This window comes from Miscanthus floridulus, chromosome 17 (assembly GCF_019320115.1).
Source record: "Miscanthus floridulus cultivar M001 chromosome 17, ASM1932011v1, whole genome shotgun sequence".
Lineage (NCBI taxonomy): Eukaryota > Viridiplantae > Streptophyta > Magnoliopsida > Poales > Poaceae > Miscanthus > Miscanthus floridulus.
This window is the reverse complement of record NC_089596.1, coordinates 88,930,789-88,939,354: the sequence shown is the minus strand read 5'-3', so window position 1 is coordinate 88,939,354 and position 8,566 is coordinate 88,930,789. Positions and strand designations below refer to the sequence as shown.

The following is an 8,566-nucleotide window of genomic DNA, read 5'->3' as shown; positions in this document are numbered from 1 at the left end:
ATGGTCTTCCTAGCCATCTCCGAGTTCCACGGTGTGAACCTGGCCTACTCCAAGTTCCGGTGCGTTATTAACGAAAGCAGCTAGAGTTGGAGACGAAGCAGCAGTAGCATGGTACCGACATGGTCCTGCTAACGAGTCGACTCGGCATGGTGTTGCTCTACGCCCCGGATTTCGTCGCCTCGCTCGCGGCCTTTGCTGTCATGCGCTGCCAACGTTCGGCAAGGGACCAGAGCCATGGACAGGCCGCGTGCTTGTGGCCGAGGCGCCGTTGTTGGGCGGTGTCAATGGTGGGCGCGAATAGTGGTACGGTGTCGTAGGGTCGAGATGACGGACTAGATGGAGGGTGAATAGTTCTTTTTTAAAAAAATCGCGTCGGCTAACCGAAACAAATATAGAATTAAAACTATCAGTTTAGCCAAGACTACACCCCTCTATCTAAGTTCACAAGCACCTTATAAGATCCTAATTAGACAACAAAGGTGTCGGGCTAGTTAGAGTTCACCTAATCAATTCTAGGAGTAAGGTCATGCAAACCTATGCCACTAGTACTTCAAGCACAGGAAAGCTTCTACACAACTAGTAAGCAAAAGCATAAATTTCCTAAGCTCACTAGCAATGCTTAATAACAAGACAACTAATGCTAAATTAGAGAGCGTAAATTACTTAGCTACACAAACTAAGCAATATGACTAACAAGGTTACTAAAACTAAATTAGCCACACAAGAAAGCTACTTTTATGCTACACAACACAAGCAAGAAGGTAACTAACAAGCTACACAAGCAAACTAATTACAAGAGCAACTGCACAAGCACAATGTATATGAAAACAATTACAAGCTTGTGTTGGAGAATTGCAAACCAACGGGAAGAACAAGGTTGATACGGTGATTTTTCTCCTGGGGTTCACGTATTTGCCAATAGGCTAGTTCCCGTTGTGTCGACCGCTCACTTGGTGGTTCGGCGGCTAATTGGCATCACCCATCAAGCCCGCACGTCGAGCACCACAGGAACCTACCCCGAAAGTAAGGGTAGCTCAATGACACAATCTCCCTCACAAATCCTCCTCTGGAGCACCGCACAATCTTCTCGCGTGCTTCAACGGAGTCACAAGCCACCAAGCCGTCTAGCAGGTGGCAACCTCCAAGACTAACAAGCACCACCGGCTTACAACACGATCACCTAGTGCCACTCAATTCAACCTCATGATGCAATCATACTAGAATCGCTCACTCACTCGATCGGATGATCACTATCAAGCGTAAGTGAGTTAGAGGGATCCCAAGCACACCTACACAAGCCACCAAAGCTTAAGGGTGCTCAACAACCAGCCCAAGGCTGAGCTCCACCTCTATTTATGCCCCTAAGCCAAATAGAGCAGTTGGACCAAAACTGTTGGTTTCTGCGAGGGCACCGGACACGACGGTGCCCCTCCCAACGGTCAAATTCCAACGGTCGTTGGTCACTGAACACCGGGTGACGGTGCCACCGCCATAGGAGGGGCGGTGCCCCAGCCAGCCAAGTCCCAAAACATCCCCTCTCTGGAATTTTCGGACGGTGCACCGCCGTCACCATGGCGGTGACCATGGTGATGACCCCCTCGCTCAACCAACGAAACAACCAGTCTCGAGAAAAATGGGGCGGTGCCACCGGACAGGGTGGTGGTGCCCGCGGTGGTGTACCATCATGCCTGGGGCGGTGCACACCGCCACTTTCGGTGCCTACCCTCACACGCTCTCGCCCAAGGCTAGGTGGTCACCGGACACATGGGGACAATGCCACCGCTAGGGCAGGGCAGTGCCACCCCAACTCCTTCTTCTCGGCCACCTCAGCCAGTCACCGCCATAGGGGTAGCGGTGCACGGGACAAGGGGTGGCGGTGCCACCCAGGTAGCACCCCGAGCCCAGTTTCACCTCCTCTTCTTCACCTTTGCAAATGTGCCAACATCACCAAGTGTTCACCATCTTGTTCATGTGCATTAGCTTTTCACAAATATTTTCCAAAGGATTAGTCACTCAATTCACCACGCCACTCTATCCTAGCAACGATGCAAAGTTAGATCACTCGAGTGGCACTAGATGACCGATATGCAAACAAGTTTGCCCCTCTTGATACTATGGCCATCTATCCTAAACCCGGTCATAAACTTCTCTACACACCTATGACCAGTGAAATAAAATGTCCTATAAATATATCTTTGCCTTGCGCATTCCATTCCATCTCCTTAGATGTTGATGCAACACATGCACAAACCAATCACACATAATATGATCCACTTCATATCATCACATGACCGTATTGGTTCATCGATCTTGACTTCACTTGCTCTTCACCATTGCTTCGGTCCATCGGCACCAAGTCATCACTCAACTTGCCCTTCACACTTGCAACCGGTCCATCGAGCCAAGCCTTGTCTTGATCTTCTCCACCTTAGTCACATGACTCCATGTCATATCTCAAATGCAATGAGCTCCTTCATCACATGTATGAGCTTTGCAATATATCCAAGCCATTTTACTTCTATGGCATGAGTTGCTCACACACATATACTTTTGGACTAATCACCTATGTACCTCACTCAAACACATATTAGTCCACTTAAGGTTGTCACTCAATTAGCAAAACCAAACAAGGACCTTTTAGGTGCCCTGTGGTGTTGTGAGATCTGTGGTTGTGGCATGGTGCGCCCTGGTGGCGGACTTCACCATGAAATTGTGCACGGATGTTTGGCACATGATTTTTGATGATAGCAATGTTAAAGGAGATGTGCTCTTTCACGCGCTCGAGGATGGGATCGGTATGTTTGCATAACTGGCGTGTCACGGTCCACTTGTAGAGTCCGTTGAAAAATCATATGTTGCACATGTGGGATTTGACTGGCGAAAGTGGACGAGCGGGGTGAATCATTGCTATGTAGAAATAAACGATGAACTAAAACTGGACTCTAGCCACGAGAAAAGAAGACGTACCAAAACTGGACTTAAAAGGAAAGAACAGAATTGGAAAGAATCCAAATCAAAATAGGACATTCGCAGAGTTAGTTAGGAGGGTCATACCAAAAAAATGGCCAGAAATTTTGCCTCTTTATTATTAGGTATAGATATATATGTATCTATGACTTAAAATCATAACGCCCTCAGTGAACAAAGAATAGAAAAAGAAAAATGAAAAAAGACTAAAATATGAACTATTCGCTTTGAACGTTACACCGACTAGGATAACATCGGCTAGGAAACGTGTGCTCCTCGCTACCACCGCCGCATCCTAGAGCCCCTCTCCTTCTCCTCTGATGCTTCTACTGGGGACAAGAAGGAGAGGGGACCCATCCTTTTTCTGCAGTTTTATTTCTAGTTGTTTAGGGTTTAGTCCAAATAACATTTTCGACGAAATCAGATGAATTTTAGTCGGGATCGTGTTTCCTGCGATGGCTTCGGTGATTGCCACGATGAGATCACCGTTGCAGGCGTCGATTTCATCACCAGGCGACCTATTTGTTTCCTTCATCGGCAGGCGGCCAATATAATCCCCTTCCCTTCGCAAAAACAAAAACTATTCACTTTGTATTCTTAATAAAAAATTATATTCGCATTTATATGTGGCAAAGAAACTTAATGTCCGATTAACATATATCCAAATTTGATCTGTTTTGCTTTCATTCTTATTGTCTTATGGGGTGTTTGGATCCACTTGCTAAAGTTTAGTCCAGATCACATTGGATGTTTAGATGTCAATTAGGAGGGCTAAACATGAGCTAATATAAAACTAATTGCATAAGCCATGACTAATTCACGAGATGAATTTTTTAAACCTAATTAATCAATGATTAACATATGTTTACTATGGCATCACATTTGCTAATTATGAACTAATTAAGCTTAATAGATTCATCTCGCGAATTAGCCTCCATTTATGCTAATCATGCCTCCACCCTAGCGTGAGAAATCGGACATGTGCAAGCTGACGTAGGAAAAAGCAAATGAACAGTGAAATGGTAGAGAGATTCTGGTTGTGGTTGTGGGAGAAGGGACAAGAGAAATCAGGTGAATAGATCACACCTATCGGTGTTTCAGCTACCGACTAGTCTGTCGGCACAAAATGTGCCTCCATGGACTAGTGCCGGCCCTAAGGGGGGGGGTAGGAGGTGCGATCGCCGGGGGCCCAGGCGGGATGGGGGCCCAATCCCAAGTATATAAGACCCCAGGCATGTCTGTAGTGCAGGCCAGCAGGAACGGGCCTGATACGAGAATGGCTCTGATATCGTGCCAGTGCCACCACCTGGCCTCCCAGCAAATTGAAACCTAGGTCAGGTGCGTGGGTGGGCTGTGCGCTGTGGGATGTTCCCGTGACGCGGATGAGGCAAAACTACGGCCGTCGGCCGGCGTCAGCGTAGTTGTTTGCAACCCAGCTCCCATCGGCCTCTTTTTAGCAGGAGGCCAGGAGCCGTCGGCCTCTTTGTCTTTTTGCCCTTTTTGATCACCACGCACTCACGCAGACTTCCGCCGAAGCCGATCGAGCCGCTCAGACTTCTAGGATAGTCTGCAAATGGCGAGATGCAGCGCCGATCCAAACACAGCTCCGCATAGACTTCCACAAACGGCGAGACGCAGCGCCGTTCGAGCGATCACCACGTGACAAGGCGGTCGAGGGCCCGAGGCAGGGCTCGACGAGGACGATGAGTCGACGACATCTACAGATTTATCTTGGTTATTGCCTTCTGCCCTTTCTGTGATTTGTGAATCTTGGTTCTGAATCAGTTCATGTCTAAATTATCTAGGCCCTAGGGTTTTTTTCTTGTTCAAATTTTGTCTAGTACTTTGTACTCATATAGTCATGTTTTTCTTGTAATTTAGGTCAGATGTAAGAATTTTAGAATGTTACCTAAGAAACATTTGTCAGGGGCTGCGAAAAGAAAACGGAAAAGACAAGAAGAACAGTTTATTCAGTCACAACAAGGTGCTTTAGATAAGTTTTTTTCAGCTTCAAGTAGTGTTGTGCGTGATGACAACCCTATAGATGCACCTAATAATCAAGAAGAAGAGCAACAACAAGTTAATGATAATTTAAGTGAACAAGTTGATGCTATAGAGAATGAAAATTTATAGCCTTCCTCTCAACCTAAAAATTCAATTGATGATGTGCAACCTTCTATTCATGATGTCTTTGATCCCAGAACTTGGGAGAATCTTGATAATAAGGGTAGAGATATTTTGATTGAAAAAGGACCAGTGAGAGAATTGAATCTTGAGTTCCCTGTAGATGCTCATAATAGACATTTTTCATATGCTTACTACTCCAGAAAGTTATGCAATGGTGAGGTGGTTGATAGAAAATGATTGGTTTACTCTAAACATGTGGACAAAATTTTTTGTTTTTGCTGCAAATTGTTCAAATCAGATCAGAACAAAAATTTGGTAGCACACGATGAATTGAGGGACTGGAAACATCTTAGTTTAAGACTCAAGGAACATGAGAATAGTGTTGAGCATATAAGAAACATGAATACTTGGAATGAACTTAGGCTGAGGTTGAGCAAAAATAAAACAATTAATGATGATTTGCAACGAGAAATTGCAAAAAAGAGAGAGCATTGGAGACAAGTTTTAGTAAGAATCGTTTCTGCTGTCAAGTTTCTTGCTAAACATAATTTGGTTTTCCGAGGACAAAATGAGAAACTATATCAAGCTAACAATGGTAACTTTTTGGGCACAATTAAAATGATGGGTGAATTTGATACTGTGATGCAAGACCATATTAGGCGGATTCAAAATAGTGAGATTCATCATCATTACCTTGGGCATAAAATTCAGAATGAGATGATTTCTCTTCTTGCAGATTGTGTAAAATAAACTATATTAAAGATCATTAAGGATGCCAAATATTTTTCTGTGATTTTAGATTGTACTCCATATATGAGCCATGAAGAACAAATGACTCTAATTATTAGGTGCGTGAATATATCGGAGAATGTTCCAAGGGTAGAGGAGTTCTTCCTAGAGTTTTTAAAGGTTGATGACACATCAGGATTGAGTCTTTTTAATAAATTAAAGAGTGCATTGGCCTCTCTTGATTTGAATATTGATGATGTGAGGGGTCAAGGGTATGATAATGGTTCAAATATGAAGGGGAAACACCAAGGTGTCCAGACGCGCTTGCTTGAAATTAATCCAAGAGCACTATATATGCCGTGTGCATATCATAGTCTGAATCTTACTCTTTGTGATATGGGAAAATCTTGCAGGTAAACTATTATTTCTTTTATATGTTATATATTGTTTTCATATAATATGCCATTATTTGGGATCTTACTATTTGTGATATTTGAAATCTTGCAGGCAAGCTATTTCTTTTTTTGGCATTATCCAACGTATATACACCCTGTTTGCAAAATCTACCAAAAGGTGGAAGATTTTGGTTGACAATGTCCTAGGATTGACAGTTAAGTCATGGTATAATACTCGCTGGGAAAGCTGAATAAAAAGTGTTGAAGCTATCAGATTTCAAACTCTTCAAATAAGATCAGCTTTAATAACACTAGAGAAGGCTTCAACTGATGACCCAATGGCAGTTAGTGAATGTCAATCTTTGGTGAGTGCACTTGAGAATTTTGAATTTATAGTTGGTTTGGTTATCTGACACGATATTTTATTTTCTATAAATAAGGTTAACAAGAAGTTGCAATCTAAAATTATGAGTACAGATGCTACTCTCAAAAACATTGAAGGTGTCATATCATATTTTAAGAAGTATAGAGATGAAGATTTCACTTCTAGTATGGATACATAAAAAAACATTGCATCTGAATTGGATATAGAGCCAATATTTCCTACAAAACGTCAACGAAAGAGAAAGAAACATTTTGATGAACAAGATGACCAAGACGAGGAAATACAACAGTCTGCTGTGGACTCCTTTAGAAGAGAGTACTTCCTAGTTATGATTGATTCTACAATTACTTTATTGACTAGTAGATTTGAACAGATGACAGCATTTGATAATGTTTTGGGTTCTTGTTCAACTCAGAAATTTTGAAATCCTTGGATGAAGCTAATCTTTGGTTGCGCTGCAAGATTTTTGTGGAAAATTTTTCTCATGATAACTCATCCGATGTTGAGATCAATGATTTTTTTCAGAATTAAAGGTGTTGCAAGTGACTTTGCCAGATTCTTTGATGTCGACGCTAGAGATTCTGAAGTTTGTTATGGATGCAGATTGCTATCTAAATATTTCAGTTGCCTATCGAATTCTTTTAACAGTACCTGTGACTGTAGTTCTTTTAACAGTACCTATGACTGTAGCTTCGGCCGAAAGAAGTTTCTTAAAATTAAAGTTGTTGAAGAACTATTTGAGATCAACTATATCATAAGAAATGTTAAATGACTTGGCTATGTGCACCATCGAGAAGGATATCTTAGACACTATTGATCTCGATACCGTCTTTGATGATTTTGCATCAAGAAATGCCCGAAGAAGTATCTTTTTATAAAAAACAGTGGATATGATGGAGTTCTATTCTTCTTTAAGGTAATCGTATTAGTTCTAGAAGTATAAATATATTGCTCATTTAATCTACGCTGTTTCTCGATCTCGATAATTATCAGACATATTAAATTAAAAATATATTATTGGATTTGCTTTCCCTATACAAGTAAAATTAGCCTATATATTCTAAAATTTTATGGTCTAAAGGGCCGTCGCGATGAGTTCACCAGAGGGCCCTCAAAATCATAGGACCGGCGCTGCCATGGGCATGACTCATCACAGGTGGCAGAGCATATTGGCTATTTTTTTATTGTCTTAACTCTAGGGTATAAGTTGTAGTATCTGAACTCACGCACCAACTTACACCGTAGACACACACCCTAATACACTCACACCTCTAGTGTGTAAACTAGACCTATAACCTATATCTAAGACTAAGAGTACACGACTAAAAGATATGACAATGATGACTCACCCGTACGAGCCAACTGAAATTAATCGGGAATAAATCCTCTAGATGAGGCACATGAGCAGAGTATCAGCACTCGAACCCGGGTGGTGGGTAGCCTGACCGCACGCTCAGCTGATCGAATTTTTTACTTTTTAGTCTTTTTTTTTTAAAGTTTTTCACAAATAAATCTCTGGCAGAAAAATTTCAGAATATAGACTCTTAGTTCGGCGCCATCGATACTGGCGCTGAGCTAACACGTCTCGACGCTATCGTCCCTGGTATCAAGCTCTTGAAGGTGATATGGCAGACAGCTCGACGCCATAGACGCTGACGCGCGTAAGTTCTTGAAGGTGATATGGCAGACAGCTCGACGCCATAGACGCTGACGCCGAGCTCGATGTCGTAGATCTAGCGTCACCACAGACTCTGATGCCGAGATTATTTTAATAAATCTTCTGCAGTCTGCACTGCACCGCACCGGGGCCACGTTTAGTTGGTGTCTGATTCGGCGCCGCCCGAATTGGTGAAGATACTGTAGGTACAGTACATTTTTGTTTTTATTTGGTAATAATTGTCTAAATATTGACTAATTAGACTCAAAACGTTCGTCTCGTAAAATACAACCAAACTGTGTAATT

At 42.5% G+C, this 8,566-nt stretch overlaps 1 pseudogene; it reads left to right on the top strand.

Moving 5' to 3' along the window:
* LOC136515944 (uncharacterized) lies at window positions 1–7,375 on the top strand (annotated as a pseudogene).
* Window positions 7,376–8,566: the final 1,191 nt, after the last annotated feature.